General features: G+C 40.7%; 1 protein-coding gene across 2 annotated transcripts in view; it reads left to right on the forward strand.

The window, feature by feature from the left end:
• Window positions 1-17,776, forward strand: part of LOC122552954 (filamin-A-interacting protein 1-like) — a 250,336-nt gene that overhangs the window by 211,264 nt on the left and 21,296 nt on the right. Inside the window, exon 7 of one of the 2 annotated variants that reach the window (XM_043696265.1) lies at window positions 7,226-7,238. The exons of the other annotated variant lie outside the window; for it this stretch is intronic. The gene's annotated coding sequence lies outside the window, so the exon portion shown is untranslated. Of the gene's footprint in view, window positions 1-7,225; window positions 7,239-17,776 lie in introns of those variants that run through there. 2 annotated transcript variants of the gene reach the window in all.

Here is a 17,776-nt window from a genome sequence, read left to right on the forward strand (position 1 = left end):
TGATATGAAGGAGGAGACTCAGTATCTGATGAGAGAGAACTGCTTACCATATCAGCAACAATTCTTCCTTTGTTGACTTGAAAACTAAGTTGACTACCATGTCACCCACTTACCCCTATCAGCTGCCCGTGTCAAAAGGACCTTGAAATACCTCCTTAAAACCTATATCTTCAGTCGTCTACTTAACTGATCTTCCTATCCTTACTAGTTCTTAATGCTGAATCACATCTGTTTCATGGTACTGTACATTAAAGGTTCTGTCTGCATGTAAGATGTTTATATCTTAATAAATAGTACACAATAGATTGATTTTGTACTGAAGTAAGCAGTAAGGAATATGCCATCAAGTTTAAAGATAATAATGACTCTGAAGAACTACTTCAGAATATATTTAAGTGGGAGTCAAATGTGAGGTGCACTGTTCCGCAACAAAGGATTTGTCTCAGGCTCCCACCTGATCAAACCCCTATGCTGATGACTTTTACAAGGCTTTTTAATGCTTCCATCGAGCTTTTGGGGAGGAAGTCTACCAGGGGAATAGAACTTGATATTCTTCAATTAAAATGACTTGAAAGGCCAAAGCTAATGATTAATGAAGATGGTCTTTGAATCTGTTTCTATTCAATAACATACTACTCCAAGCAAGGTTGACTTATGTCCCTTAAGAGACTATTACAGTTGAACTGGAAGACATTTATTGTTCATGCTGTATTATTTGATTTACTGGTTCTTGTGCTTTCTACTGCTTAACATAGGGAATGAGGTCCCTTGTGAAGCCTTGCAAACATGCTGGTAGTTAAGGAACAAAAGTGAATTGAGATAGGATGTTAGGGCTGGTTTAATATGAGGTAAGTAAGAGAGTAAATTTACTAATTTCCAGTATAGATTCTGGTAGCTCTTTCTTTGAGTTAATTTCTTCAATATTTCTGCTTCAGATATCAGCGCCTACAGCACCTTACAGAGGACATGTTGCATTTTGAGAGCTATTTGATTTCAGGAGATGTTTGTTAGGTGATCAATTTGTTTCCATTTGTGCACACCAAAGTAATTAAATATTCTTCCCAATCAGAATAAATAATTACTGCAGGTGGGGATTTTTTTTCACAAGTTATCTTTTTTCTCAATATTTCAAGTCTATGTTTAAAAAGCAAATCATTTCAGAAGTTTCCTAATCGGAATTTCTTAACTAAAACAATTTTTCCCTCTTACGCATTCCACAAAACATCTTTGCTACAATGGTCTCTGACTCTCCCTTTCTACATTAATAATCTAATTAGAAATCTATGACTTTTCATTCAGCTTGTTTAATCTTAGTTGATTTGATTTCCTTGTGCACATTGGCCTTGGCAGAAATGACAATATCTGCTAACATGCAAGGATACTAAGTGATACTTGGACAGAAGGTGGGATGAACAAAAGACTAGATAAAGTTTACATTGATGTATTTGATATGGTGTGATCTTCTACACCTTTAAAGAAGGCAATTGGTATTAATCTGGGTAAAGTGTTGCAGGAGCAGAATTGAGATGATCCACTTTTGTACTAATGGTGCGGGATGAAAAATCTCAACAACTGCCGCTAAGTTAAACAGGTACTGTACAACAGTATGCATATTTATCACTTTATCTCTCAATTCATCCCAAACTTTGATGTTATATCCTATTGCCTTTTATAGTGAATCTACATTGGCTACCAAACCCTCTCAGTATCTTTAAATCCTTTTGTGGCCCAATCTTCTGGTCTACAGATAGTCGGGGACAGGATATACCTCAAAAGATAACCGCAGGGCCATCTTGGAAATCTTGACATACTGACTCAACAGGAACGTCCCGGAAGTTTTAAACTATTGATGGGAAATTCCTCAGCTCCTTTGAACCCAGCACAAATGTGAATCAGAGGCATGGAAGAGAGCCGATTTACTTACCTCGTTAGTTGCTCAGGAGATGTTAGTCAGATTAAAACCATGTTTAACTCTTTGTTAAATAATTAACACAATAACCCTCTGAATGGCCCCAACACTCTGACTCCAACATTTGTGATCCAAAACCCCTGCCCCTCCAACAACCTCGCCCAACTCCCCTCCTGACCCTTTGATTCCACACCCCCACCACAATGTTCCATCTCATTCCCTGATCCTCTATCACCTCGACATTACAAAACATAGCCCCAACTCTTGACTTCTCCCTGACATAATCTTTCCAATCTGCCACCTACCCAGCAATCTGCCACCCATCCTGCGATATATGCAATCCACCACACAAAAAGTCTAATTAAATATTCCAAGCTGCCCAATATGCTAGTGAATGAGGTTTTATCAGAAAATGCTGTAAAAAGGAGATGGTGCCCATCATCCCCTGCAATGCCTGGCTGGAAATCTAAGAAGTCCTCTGAATGATTGCGCTGCATTTCTGAACAGGTCAGATTCAGAACTCCCAGGCACAAAAGTGGAATTTTGTTGTCTGGTTTAAAGAATGTTGGAATGGACTGTAATCCAACAGATATGGCTAGTGCTTAGAAGATTTAGCTCTCAGATCTCTTCTGGTTCTACAAATGTCCCAGAACATTTTGTTCTTCTGGTCTCTTGCAATTGCACCCCATCTTCCCACCACTTTTGTTAGAACATAAGAAAAAGGAGCAGCAGTAGGACATTTGGCCTGTCGAGCTTGCTCTGCCATTCAATAAGATCTTGGCTGGTCTTTTTGTGGACTCAGCTCCACTTACCCACCTGCTCACCCTACCCCTTAATTTCTTCAAAGATATGTCCATCTTTGTCTTAAAAACATTCAACGAGGTAGCCTCAACTGCTTCACTGGGCAGGGAATTACACAGATTTATAATCCTTTCGGTGAATAAGTGCTTCCTCAACTCTGTCCTAAGTCTGCTTCCCCTTATTTTGAGGCTATGTCCCCTTGTTCTAGTTTCACCTGCCAGTGGAAACAACCTCCCTGCTTCTACCCCATCTATTGCCATGCCAACAGCCATCCTGAACACATATTTTAGCAGTTCCTCTCTCCCACCTTACCTCCCATTTACCCAAGCGTCACCTTACTTTGGTATCTGTCTCTTGTAAAGCATATATTTTTCTACATTAGAAGAGCTATATAAACAAGAATAAAGCACTCAATTTGACCAAAGATAGGTGGGCTACTACTGCTCCCTCTGCCTCAATCCCAGTCATTTGTCACTCGTGCCTTTTGTCCCTCTCCTCTCCCCATCATCATCTAGCCAGCCATCCAGCTCCTGGTAAGGCTATAAAATGCTTGATTCTGGATTAGTGGTGCTGGAAGAGCACAGCAGTTCAGGCAGCATCTGAGGAGCAGTAAAATCGACGTTTCAGGCAAAAGCCCTTCATCAGGAATAAAGACAGAGAGCCTGAAGCGTGGAGAGATAAGCTAGATCAGGAATAAAGGCAGAGAGTGTAATAGTGAAACCCAGCAGGGTTGACACTAAAATGAGGTAATGGAGCCTCGCCCCCTCCCCACCAAAAATTGCTGAATTTCTCCAAGCACTTTCTGGCTTTTGCCCGAAACGTTGATTTTACTGCTCCTCAGATGCTGCCTGAAGGGCTTTTGTCCAAAACATCGATTTTACTGCTCCTCAGATGCTGCCTGAACTGCTGTGCTCTTCCAGCACCACTAATCCAGAATCTGGTTTCCAGCATCTGCAGTCATTGTTTTTACCTATGAAATGCTTGATCCAGGTTTGAGAACTAGCGGAAGGTAGCAGCTTGAGAAACCCAGTTTCATGAAAGGAACATTTAGGTAATTCCCAACAAAGCCAGGTTATTATTTGGTGCTGATTATTGGCTCAAGCACAAGCTGAAGTTTAATCAAATACGGTTTGCTTGGATCCTGGGTATAGAAGGCAAAATTACTCTTTGACTGAGGCTGCACAAGATGTTTTTGTTGATGAGGTAATGGAATTGAAACAGTCTGGAATTATTTTGAAGTCAGATTCTGTTTTTTATGTTTCTTTAGCAGTTTGTTACAAAGCTGCACAGTATTTCAGCTTTCAGGTCAGCAAAATGTTGCACAAAAAGTAGTAAATTTATGCAGATACTCAAACTAGATTTTTCTTAATATCACAAGACACCTTCATTGTAGCCGACCGATTTACATGCTACTTTGCTCAAAGAATAGTAATAATGGGGCTAATTGGTGCTGCTTTGATCCTTAGTCCACGCTGTGTTGGCTGATGCCATTTAGGTGGATGGAAACATCAATTGAAGTTCCCATTCCTAATTGTGTGTGTGTGTGTGTGTGTATATACACTTTCTGTGTGTCTGTGTGCATGTGCACGTATGGGCACGCACCATTCGGCCCTTTGAACCTGTTCCATCATTCAGTAAATTTATGACTGCTTTAATTACCCTATCTTCTTGTCTACTGTAGACCTTCATCCCTTATACATCAGGAATCTTCCTACCTCAGCCTTAAAAATATCCGAAGACTCAACTTTCACACATTTTGAGAAAGGGAATTTCTCAGATTCACCACTCTTTGGCAAAAAATGTCTCCACGTCTCTGTTTTAAATGAGGGAACTACTTTTTTAAAAAATAGCTACTGCTATTTCTAGAGTCTTCCACAAGAAGAAATATCCTTTCCACAGCATCAAAGTTTCTATCAAGTCACCTGTCACTCCACTGATCTCCAATGGATGCAAGCCTAGCCTATCAAACCTTTCCTCATAAAACAACCATGCATTCTAGGTAACAGTCTAGTATACTTTCTCTGACTTGCTTCCAATGCATATTCATCCTTCCTTAAATAAGGAGACTAATAGTGTACACAGTACTCCAGATGTGGTCTTATCAATGCCTTTTACAACTAAAGCATAACCTTCCTACTTTTATAATCAATTCCCCTCATAATAAATGATAACCTTACTTTGGCTTTCCTAATTATTTGCTGTACTTGCATACTAAACTTTTATGGTTCATGCAGGAGGACATCCAGATCCCTCTGCATCTCAGTACTCTTCAGTCTTTCATCATTTAGATAAAATGCATCTTTTTTATTCTTCCTGTCAAAATGGACAATTTTACATTTTACTGCCTTATAATCCATTTGTCAGATCTTTCTTCACTCTTTGAATCAATCTCTATCCCCTTGTGTACTCTTCACATCTTGCTTTCCTGTCTATCTTTGAGTCATCAACAAACTTAGCAACCAGACCTCTAGACCCTTCAGCTAAGACATTTATATATAGTGAATCATAGAATCATATAATTTACAGTACAGAGGAGGCCAATTTAATCCATTGTGCCTGTACCAGCTTCTGAAATAACTATCCAGTTAATCCCGTTCTCTAAACCTATCTCCACAGTCTTTTAACTTCATCACTTTCAAATATACATCGAGCTCTCTTTCAAACCTTCTCATGGAATCCACCTCCACCACTCTTTCAGGCAGCACATTCCAAATCCTAATAATTCTCTGAGTAAAAACATTTCTCCTCATTTCATTCCTAGCTGTCTTGCTGACAAACTCGAAATTGTGATCCCTAGTTACTGACCTATCAACAAGTGGAAACAGAATATACTTTTCTACCCTATCAAAATTGTTCATAATTTTGAACACCTCAATAAGGTCACCTCTTAACCTTCTCTGCTCCAAAGATAATGAACCAAATCTCTCAAATCTTTTGTTGAATCTAAAATTCCTCATTATTGGTATCATTCTAGTAAATCTCCTTTGCACTCTCTCCTAGGCAGTTAATGTCCTTTCTTAAATAAGTTGTCAAGAACTGAACACAAAACTCCAAATGTGGTCTGACCAATGATTTATAGGGATGTAGCATCACTTCCTTATTTTAAATTCTATGCATCTATTTATAAATAGAAGAATCCTTTAAGCCTTCTTAACAACTGTTTCAACTTGCCTGTCCACCTTCAGAAAATTATACCCATAAACCCTGAGGTTCCTTTGCTTCTGTGTTCTTGTCAAAGTTGGACCCTTGAGTCTGCATTGTCTCTCAGTATTTCTTCCACCAAACTGCATTACCCTACATTTTTATGCATAGAGATTCATCTGCCAGGTGTCTTCCCATTTGGCCAACCTGTCAATATCTCTCTGAAGTCATTCAAAGTCATCAGGCGTCCACAATCACCCAATGAAGGAGCAGCGCTCCGAAAGCTAGAACTTCCAAATAAACCTGTTGGACTATAACCTGGTGTTGTGTGATTTTTAACTTTGTACACCCCAGTCCAACACCAGCACCTCCAAATCAAAGTCATCTTTGCAATTCACTATTCTCCCTAGCTTAATATCATCTCAAAATTTCATACCTATTAGACAGCTTCAAGGAATCCTGGGTTTCCTAGACCTGCTGTCTCCTCTCCTTTGGCAAATGGTCACCCATTCACCTGCAATCTCAGTATTCCTCCTCTGCTGCTTCTCAGAAGGTGGAGCAAAACCATTGTGCCAACCTGAAAATAATTTATTTACACCTACTCTTTATACTTATCATAAGTCACCTAATTACTTCATGCCAATATGCTATCCTCTATACCATGAGTTTTTTATTTTCTCAATAATCTTTGATGTTACAGCTTACCAAATGCCTTCTGAAATCTAAGTATAATACATTCACCAGCTCCACTTTATCCACAACATATTTCTTTCTTTAAAGATTCCCCAAAAATATAAATCTTGCCTGATTATCTTGGAGTTTTCTGCATGTTCTGTTATAATGTCTTCAGTAATGGCTTCCAACAGATGTTTAGCTAGCCTGTAGTTTCCTCCTTTCTGTCTCCCTTTGTGAAGGTGATATTTCTCCTGCAATCTTCCTCCTCAGACAACTGCTGCTGTTCTCCCAGCTCTTCAATATCCAGAACATCACAGTTGTGCAGGGCACAGCATGCAAGGATAACGTGCACACTCCGTTTGGAGTACGTTGCAACTTTATCCACTCACCTCACTACTCCCCCACTCCCCAGCTCCACCCAAGAAAAGCAGCATTACATAAAAGATCATGCTTTCAATTCTAAAAGTTAAGAAAGGAGAGAAAATCACCTCTGTCCTATATGATACCAATAACACCTTTGATTTTTTTTTTGGATTGTTACCCAGGGATGACTCTGCTAAGGTCATGTATGCTTACTTCTCCTCACAGAGACAACATTGATCAATTTGTAATGGTGAATAACATGGTCAAGGTTGCTTATGGCCAGGGCTTGTATTTCACATGGAAAAACCAAGCAGGTCTGGAAACATCTGTGGAGAGAAAGCAGAGTCAACATTTCACCTGAAACATTAACACTACTTTCTCTCCAAAAATGATGCCAGACCTCCAGTGTTTTTGCAGCAATTTCTGTATATGTTTCAGATTTCCAACATCTGCCCTTCTTGATTTTATTTGTATTTTACATAGTTGGTCACTACATTCAGTTCATATGCAGAAATCAGTGTTTACACATATCTTAAACATTATACTGTTTAAGTAGCTGATTTAATGCAGTTGACCCTTGAAGGTCTTCACATTACTTACAAGTATCCTCAGACATTAAAAAAACTTTCCACCTACTTTGGGTGCAAGGGCAGCCATTTCATTTCCAATGCAATGCAGATGAAGATGGAGGCAATGCAGGATGTTCTTCAAAGTTTGGGTTGCTACCTTGACCCGTTAATCTAAGTGACGCTCCCAAACCTTCATGTTCCTTTCTTCTTTAAACTGCCTGATAACATTATCGGTTCTGTGGTTCCCTACATTCCCACCCAACGCTTTCATTTAAGTCTTCACCATATTACCCACTGTGCTACAGCCTTAATTATGCCAACCAGCTTAGTTCTGCCAACCATCATGCTGTAGCATTGCCCTGTCAAAGCTAAGGTGGTAGTGATCGTCAATGACCCCTGCTCTCCTGCAGTAACCAGTGGCCTCCACTGCAGTATCATCTCCAATCCCTATATTATGAGTTTGCTCCCCCCCATCATAATCGTTGTCCCTTCTACACTGCAGCCTGCTGCTTTCAATCCCATAATTTGCTTCTTAAATTCTGATAACTGCTGTTGATTTGAGTGAATACACCCCCAAGGACTGACCACAGCCCAGGTCCCGTGATCAACTTGAAACCAGGGCCCTGAAGTCTGACCAGACCCTTGATTGATCTCTATTCAGCTTCACAGCTGACTTACTGCTAATACCCAGACTGGTGGCCCAAACCTTGGACTGTAATGATATGGATCACTTGACCCTGAATGCCCCAAGCTCCTGGACTAACCTGGCCAACATCCTTGATTGGCTGAGCCTGTCTGAAGACTCCTTCCCAAAGACTTTGAGACATGGCCATTTGGTTGTCACACATTAAATGAGTTTGGCATGTAAACTGATGGCACATGCTGTTGGTAAGACATTGACATAGTCCAGTATTGTACAAAACATGTCCATCCCTTTGACTAATCATTGTTGACACTATGACAAGCTGCCTGGCTTTGTATCTGCACCCAAAAAGCAGAGCATACAGGGATGTTCCATGAAATTGCAAGTTATGAATAAGACAGCAATATGCAAAAAGAAAAGGCAAGGCAGAAACGCTGAGAGAATCCAAGAAAGCACAAAATGAGTCAGTGATAAAAGAGCAAGTTAAAAGCTCTCAGAAGCATGCTGTTATGATACACAAGCTGGGTGCCTGTACCTGCACAATACTGTCTTTGTAGCAGCGTTGCAATGAAAGGTGTCAGTGCAGTCCAAAGTGCAGCATTAAAATGGAAAGTCAGAGATGTACTATGAGGATGTAGTGAGGTGGTGTTTGTCCAATGCCAATTTTGGATGAAGGATGCTGGTAGTTGCTACCCATGGAACATAACCCATGACAGAGTCAGAGTCACAGAGATGTACAACCTGGAAACAGACTCTTTGGTCCAACTCGTCCATGCTGACCAGATATCCTAAATTAATCTACTCCCATTTGCCAGCACTTGGTCCATATCCTTCTAAACCCTTCCTATTCATATACCCATCCAGATGCCTTATAAATGTTGTAATTGCACCAGCCTCCACCATTTCCTCTGGCAGCTCACTCCATACATGCACTACACTTTGCATGTAAAAGTTGCCCCTTAGGTCCCTTTTAAATCTTTTCTCTTTCACCCTAAACCTTTGCCCTCCAGTTTTGGACCCCCCCCCCCCACACACACCTAGAGAAAAGACCTTACCTATTTACCCTATCCATGCCCGTCATGATTTTATAAACCTCTGTAAGGTCATTCTCCAGACTCCTATGCTCCAGGGAAAATAGCCCCAGCCCATTCAGCTTCTTCCTGTAGCTCAAACTCTCCAACCTTGGAAACATGCTTGTAAATCTTTTCTGAAACCTTACAAGTGTCACAACACCCTTCCTAAAGGAGGAAGATCAGAATTGCACACAATATTCAAAAAGTGGCCTGGCCTAACCAATATTCTGTACAGCCGCAACATGACCTCCCAATTCCAATAAGCAATGCTCTGACCTGGGTGGCATGTTGGCTTAGTGGTTAGCACTGCTGCCTCATATCGCCAGGGACTCAGATCCAATTCCAGCCTTGAGCGACTGTCTGTGTAGAGTTTGCACATTTTCCCCGTGTCTGCGTGGGTTTCCTCTGGGTGCTCCGGTTTCCTTCCACAATCTAAAGATGTGCAGGTTAAGTGAATTAGCTATGCAAAATTGCCTATAATGTTCAGGGATGTGTGGGTTAGGTGCATTAGTTAGGAGTAAGTGTAGGGGAATGGGTCTGGGTGGGTTCCTCTTCAGAGGGTCGGTGTGGACTTGTTGGGCCAAATGGGCAAAAGTGAGGACTGCAGATGCTGGAAACCAGAGTTTAGATCAGCGTGGTGCTGGAAAACCACAGCAGTTCAGGCAGCATCCTGCTCCTCGGATGCTGCCTGACCTGCTGCCAAATGGCCTATTTACAATCTGTAGGGATTCTATGATTCTATGATAAAGGCAAGCATACTAAACACCTCTTCACTATCCTAACTACCTGTGACTCCACTTTTAACGAACTATGAACCTGCACTCCAAGGTCTCTTTGTTAAGCAACAGTCCCCAGGACCTTACCATTAAGTGTGTTAAGTCCTGCCCTGATTTGCCTTTCCAAAATGCAGCACTTCACATTTGTAGGGGAATACTGACCAAGTTAGAGACCTGGATGAACAATTACCTGCCGTGACTCTCGGGTCAGAGATTTTCACAGTCTGGTTTCTCACCAATGTCTGATGAAATAAAAATTGCATAGAAATGAGGCAAGATTGGGTAATAATAAGACGTTAATGCATGCAAATAACCCTCTCACCACTTACCAGCAAGATTCCCACAGAAAATCAAACTCTTTATTTTTCAGTATGAGAATCTAATTTCTCTGATCTCATTTAATTTCCCAACTGATTTGCCATTACCATTGTCATTCAGGGCTGGGAAGATTCCACCCCAGAAAACAGCTGTTAGTCTATTTTGCAATTGGACCTGGTACTATTCATTTGGCCAGTTTATGTGACAAATGTGCCATCTAGTGGATTTTGAAAACAAAGCACGCTCAGTGATAACAGATTGGGTAAGTGACTTGTTGCCATGTGAAGGACATTGAAAATGCAATTCCATATTGAGTTAACAAGGTGAATAAAAATGCCCCATGCTACACATCTCTACACAGGAAACACAATTGTTTTCTAGCCAATCTAATGGTTCCATTGCAACAAAAAAAGTTACTGCACCAACTTTGACTGTTCTATGACCTGTGGACTAGGGTCTGACCAACTGTTAACTATTTATCCAATGGGACCTGTGGTTTGTTGTTGAACCTGATTCTAGCCCCATTAGTTTAAATTGCGCCACTGTTGCACGATTTTCATGTAATGCGAGATCACATGAGAACAGAACTATCACTTTATATCAAAACTGACTGTATAAATGCTTTTCTTCAAATTAGTGTTATTTCCATTCTCATTTTCAACAATTTATATAAAGTTGCTCAGAAAAAAGATCTGTGTTGGCTAACCTTTTCATTCTGCACTCAAAAAGGGAGCAACAATTTATAGTGCATGAGAAAATGGTACTGTTTGGTTAGCAAGTCGAATCTGGTCAGTGTATTATTCATGGAGAATGCACCCAGGAACAATTGCCGCCAACCACCAACCACATTTTGTTTAAGGTGCAATGCCTAGACAATTTTTTTTCTTGCTTTTAGAGGATAGATCACTGTGTTTGAAATATGTAGCTTTTGGCATGCATACATGAGTTACATTTCAACCTCAATTCAATCTTGATTTCACGGATCAAGAGCTACAGTGGATATAATTTACTCAGCAAGTCAAGTTCAAGAAAAGTGTACAGAACAGCTACAACCTTTTAATTTGATCTTATTTGACCTCACAAAAGCCTTTGACTCTGTCAACAGGATTGGATTATGGAATGTGCTCCTTAAAATTTGGCTGCCTGTTCTTCATTGTCCTTCATTATCTCTCAACTATTGCATGATGGCATGTAAGCCATGAATCTCCGTAATCGATCCACTTCAGGCCCAAACGTATGCAAATTAAGATCAAGCCATGGTGTGTCATCTCCAGTCTTCTCCATCTTCCTTGTCACAATACCCCATCCATTTCCTTGAAGCTTCCTTCTGGTGGGGAGATAATCGATAGGAAAAGCAGGAAACTGGTGGACCTCCGTCACATCCAATTCAGAATCATGACTATCCTAAACTCTGATATTGTGCTACAATCTGTAAACTATACTTGTGCATATGTACACTCAGAGGTCAACTCCAGATTTTCAATGATACATTCACAGAGGCACATGAGACAATGGGCTTAAAATTAAATATCCATAAGACCAAGGTCATCTACCAAACTGCTTCAGCAGCAAAGCATTGCCCTCAACAATCAAGATCCAAGGTGGGCCACCAGACAATGTGGATCAATTCCCACATCTTGGAATGTCCACCTATTGAGTGCAGATTCTATTGTGCCAACATTGTCTTTGATCTTCTGAAGATCAGAGTGTTTAATGATAAAGACCTCAAATCAGATCTGAAATCAGTGTTTAGAGGGTAACAGTGTTAACAGTGGTTTTGGATGCACCAGAGACATGGATAATAATAGAAGACACCTCGAATCTCCTGAGAAATATCACTAACAACATCGCTGCAAAATGCTGGAAATGCACTGTTAGAGTAGATGTATCAATATCAGTGTCCACGCTCAGGCCAACATTCCTAGAATTGAGGCACAGGTCACTATAAATCAATTTATTTGGGTGGGTCATGCTGTCCACTTGCCTAACACAACCTCCAAATAATGTTTTCTACTTCAGATTTCGTCATGACAATTGGTTACTAGGGGTAATTTCTTCATGGATGTCCTCAAAGCTTCCTGGAAAAAAAAATAATATTCTCACTGACACATGGGATTATTTAACCCATTATTTAACTTGCAGAAGAAGCATCTGTGAAAGAGCCCACAATTTCAAGTATCTCCACCAGGCACAGGGAGGCCAAGCGCAAACAGTGGAAGGAGCATGTGAAAACGTGAGCATCCCACCCACCCACTTCAACAGACACTACATGCCCCATCTGTGGCAGGCTTTCTGAATCCATAAATGATCTTAGGACCCACAACCCTCCACTGGAACAATATCTTTCTTGATCCCAAGGGACTGCCAAAGAAATTGTTCATGAAAAATACCACTCATGTTGCCACTGAATGGTAGGAGTGCAAAATAGCTAACTTCATCTGATGATTAAATGTTTTGAAATACCTTAGGCTTTTGGATGTAGGTTTGCTTGCTGAGCTGGAAGGTTGATTCCAGACGTTTCGTTACCCTACTAGGTAACATCTTCAGTAGGCCTCAGGCAAAGCAATGCTGAAAATTCCTTCTTTCTATCTATATGTTTGGGTCGGTGATGTCATTTCCTATGGTGATGTTATTTCCCTTCGTGAAGTCACTTCCTCTTCCTTTTCTCAGGGGGTGGGTAATGGGGTCTAACTCGATGTATTTGTTGATAGAGTTCCGGTTGGAATGCCATGCTTCTAGTAATTCTTGTGTGTGTCTTTGTTTGACTTGTCCTAGGATGGATGTGTTGACCTTCCTCATTCGTATGTGAGGATACTAGTGGGAGAGGGTCATGTCTTTTTGTGGCTAGTTGGTGTTCATATACAGTGGTGGCTAGTCTTCTGCCTGTTTGTCCAGTGTAGTGTTTGTTACAGTCCTTGCATGATATTTTGTAAATGACGTTGGTTTTGCTCATTGTCTGTATAGGGTCTTTCAAGTTCATTAGCTGCTGTTTTAGTGTGTTGGTGGTTTGTAGGCTACCATGATGCCAAGGGGTCTGAGTAGCCTGGCAGTCATTTCCAAGATGATTTTGATGTAGGGGAGAACAGCCAATGGGGAACTTCAAACCAGCGTCTACAGGAAAACAACACATACAGACCAAATATTGAAGTACAGAAGCAATCATCCCAACACCCACAAACGAAGCTGGACATTATTTCAATGAGCCAACACACACTGCAGCACAGAGGAACTATGCAGAGCAGAGGAAAATCACCTACACCGTGTATTAAAAAAATGGCTACCCAATGAACACAGTCCGCCGATTTCTCAGCAACAAACCCAAACAAGCAGACAAAACATATCTAGAAACCCTAGCCACTCTCCCCTACAACTAGCCACAAAAAGACAAGACACTCTCCCACTAGTATCCTCACATACGGATGAGGAAGGACACCACTTCGACTGGGACAAACATCCAGCCTAGACAAGTCAAACAAAGACATGCATGAGAATTCCGAGAAGCATGGCATTCCAACCGGAACACTATCAACAAACACATCGAGTTAAACCCCATTTACCACCCTCCTGAGAAAAGGAACAGTAAGTGACTTTACCACAGGAAATTACATCACCACAGGAAATGACATCACTAACCCAAACCTATAAATAGAAAGCAGGATTTTTCACCTGAGTCCCACTGAAGATGTTATCTAGTAGGGTAACGAAATGTCTGGAAATGAACCTTCCAGCTCAGCAAGCAAACCTACATCCAAAACCTCAACCTGAGCTACAAATCTTCTCAAAGCTTATTAGTACCTTAGGCTTTCAGGGTGATATTAGGTAGTTTGGGCATTTTCAGATGTGAAAGTGGCAGTCTTATGTTTGTTGATGAGTTTACATGAAACAAGTAAGCAATGTTCTATTCTAGATAGCCAATATTCCACAGAATATATTTGATGTAGCCTAATTCAATGTCTAGCTTAAATGGTGAGCAAATGGCTGCGGCCTCTTTATGAGGGTGCTAAATGGCTAGTCTTGCAGTACTTGAAGGACACTGGGAGACAATCTTTCCACATCAAACTTGTCAAGTCCTCTAAGAATATTGAGCACTCCATTCTAAAGAAGGGTCACTGGATTTAGAGTTATAGAGTCACAGTCCAACCAGTCCATGCCGACCGTAATTCCAAACTAAATTAGATCCCTCATTTCTTTTTAAATCTTTCTTCACTCACCTTAAAAATATGCGCCTTAGTCTTGAAATCCCCCATCATGGGGAAAAGAGACCTGCCATTCACCTTATCTATACAGTTCATGATTTCAAAAACCTCTATAACATCACCCCTCAACCTACTACTCTCCAGTGAAAAATGTCCCAGTCGATCCAGCCTCTCCTTATAACTCAAACCTTTCATTCTCAGCAACAAGCAGCATCAAAGGAGAAGGAGAATCGACGTTTCAGGCATAAGCCCTTCTTCAGGAATGAGGAGGGTGTGCCAAGCAGGCTAAGATAAAAAGTAGGGAGGAGGGACTTGGGGGAGGGGCGTTGGGAATGCAATAGGTGGAAGGAGGTTAAGGTGAGGGTGATAGTCCCTCCTCCCTACCTTTTATCTTAGCCTGCTTGGCACACCATCCTCATTCCTGAAGAAGGGCTTATGCCCGAAACGTTGATTCTCCTTCTCCTTTGATGCTGCCTGACCTGCTGCGCTTTACCAGCGACACATTTTTAAGCTCTGATCCCCAGCATCTGCAGTCCTCACTTTCTCCTATTCTCAGCAACATCCTAGTAAATCTCTTCTGAACTCTCTCCAGCTTAATAATATCTTTCCTATAGCAGGGTAACCTGAACTCCAGAAGAGGCCACAGGACAACCTCAATATGACTTCCCAACTCTTATACTCAAAAGTCTGAGCAATGAAGGCAAGCATACTAAACGCTTCTAAATCACATGTGATATAAACTTTAAAAAATTTGTGTACCTGAACCGCTAGGTTTCTCTGTTCTACAACACTACCCAAAACCCTACTTCTAATTGTACAAGTACTACGCTTGTTTGTTTTACCAAAATGCAATATCTTGCGTTGATCCAAATTAAATTCAATCCGCCAGTCCTCAGCCTTTTGAGCTAATCGATCAAGATCTCTTTGTAATCTTAGATAACCTTCTTCACTGTCCACCATACCACCAGTTTTGGTGTCATTTGCAAACTTACTAACAATGCTTCTATATTGTCATCTAAATCATTTATATAAATGACAAACAAATGTGCACCCTGTGTAACACTGCTAGTAACAAGCTTCCTGTTCAAAAGACAACTCTCCACCACCACTGTTTCCTGCCATCGAGCCAATTTTGTATCCAATTGGCAAGCTCATCCTGAATCCTTTGTAAACTAATTAGTCCACCATTTGGAACCTTGTCAAAGTAAACAATGTCTACAGCTCTGCTCAAGAAATTCAATCAAGTTTGTGAGATATGACTTCCCTTGCACAAAACCATGCTAACAATGCCTAATCATTCCTTGCCTCTCCAAAATGTATAAAATTCTGTCTTTCAGGATCATCTCCAAAAATCCTGAGGTTAAAGGGTGACCTTATCGAGTGTTTTACAATCATTATGGATATAGATAAGGTGAATGGCAGGTGTCTTTTCCCTATGGTGGGCAATTTCAAGACTGAAGAGAAAGATTTAAAAAGGACGAGGGGCAACTTTTTTACACAGAGGTTGGTTCGTGTACGGAATGAACTTCCAGAGGAAGTGGTGAGTGTAGGTACAGTTACAATGTTTAAAAGACATTTGGATAAGTACACGAATAAGAAACGTTTGGCAGGATATGGGCCTAGTACAGGTAGTTGGGACTAGTTTATTTTGAGATTACGGTCGGCATGGACTGGTTGGACCGAACGACTGTTTCCATGCTATGTGACACTACAACTTACCCACCACCAAAGTCAGACTCACAGGTCTATAGTTTCCAGGTTTGTCCTTATATCCCTTTTTAAACAAAGCACAACATTAGCCATTCTCCAATTATCCGACACCTCACCCGTAGTTATAGATGATACAAATATTTCTGAAAGGGGTCCCACAATTTCCTCCCTGTCTTCCCCAATGTCCTGGGATACACTAGACCTGGAGATTTATCCACCTTTATATTTCTTAAGACCTCTTGCATATCCTCTTCTGTAATGTGAATTGTTTTCAAAACATCAATGTGTATTTTTCTGCATTCACTAGCCCCCATTTCTTTCTCCACACTAAAAACTGACGTGTAATATTCATTTAATATCTCTCCCATCTCATGAGGTTCAACACCAAGATAACCACTTTGATCTTTAAGGGGTCTACTCACTCTCTGTTTTCTCTCCACAGATGCTGCCAGACCTGCTGAGCTTATTCAGCATTTTCTGTTATACTTGTTTCAAATCTCAGCATCTGCAGTTCTTTGTTTTACTTAAGTGTGAGAACAGAACACTTGGAAAGCATTAACAGGACAATACAAAGCCAACATGTGTTTATCAAAGACAAATCATGCTTCATAAATCTAGTGAAGCTTTTTTTTAGAATGTAACTAATAGAATGGAATGGTGTATTTGTATTTTCAGAAGAGGTTACTGGGAAAAATTAAAGCACACTGGATTAGGCATAATATATTGGCACAGACTGAGAATTCGTTTACAGACAGGGAACAGAGAGTGGAAATAAATGAGCCTTTTTCCAGTGATTAGTGGTACCATAAGATCAATGTTTTGGCCTCAGCCATTCATGATATCTATAAATATCCGAATGAAGGAATCAAATTCAACGTTTTGAAATTTGCTTATGGTATAAAACTAGGTGGGATTGTGAGGAACATATAAGGAGGTGGTAAGGTGATTTAGATAAATTGAGTAAGTGGGCAAACACCGTGGCAAATGCAGTACAATATGGCGAAATGTGAAGTTATACACTTTGGTGTGAAAAACAAAAAGGAAGTGTTTTATTTAAATGGTGATATGTTTGTATGAAGGGTTCTGGATGTTGTTGTACACCAATCAATGAAGGTAAATAGGCAAGTGCAGCAAGCAATTAGGAAGGTAATATTGGCCTTCTTTGCAAGTGATTTTGAGTTCAGAAGTAGATTTGTCTTTATTCAGTTATACAGGTAACCGTACCTGAAGCATTCCAAGCAGTTTTGGTCTCCCTAGCCAACAAAGAATATACTTGTCACAGAAGGAATGCAGCAGAGGTTCACTAGGCTGCTACCAAGGACGGCAGGACTGGCCTGTGAAGAGAGATTGGTTCTACTGTCCCTATATTCACTAGAGTTTAGAAGAACAAAGGGCAACTCTTTTTACACAGAGTTGGTTCGTGTATAGAATGAACTTCCAGAGGAAGTGGTGAGTGTGGGTACAGTTACAATATTACTTACATAAATGATTTGGATGCGAGCATAAGAGGTACAGTTAGTAAGTTTGCAGATGACACCAAAATTGGAGGTATTGTTGATAGCGAAGAGGGTTACAACAGGATCTGGACCAAATGGGCCAATG

This window comes from Chiloscyllium plagiosum, chromosome 9 (genome assembly GCF_004010195.1).
Source record: "Chiloscyllium plagiosum isolate BGI_BamShark_2017 chromosome 9, ASM401019v2, whole genome shotgun sequence".
In the NCBI taxonomy this organism is placed as follows: Eukaryota; Metazoa; Chordata; class Chondrichthyes; order Orectolobiformes; family Hemiscylliidae; genus Chiloscyllium; species Chiloscyllium plagiosum.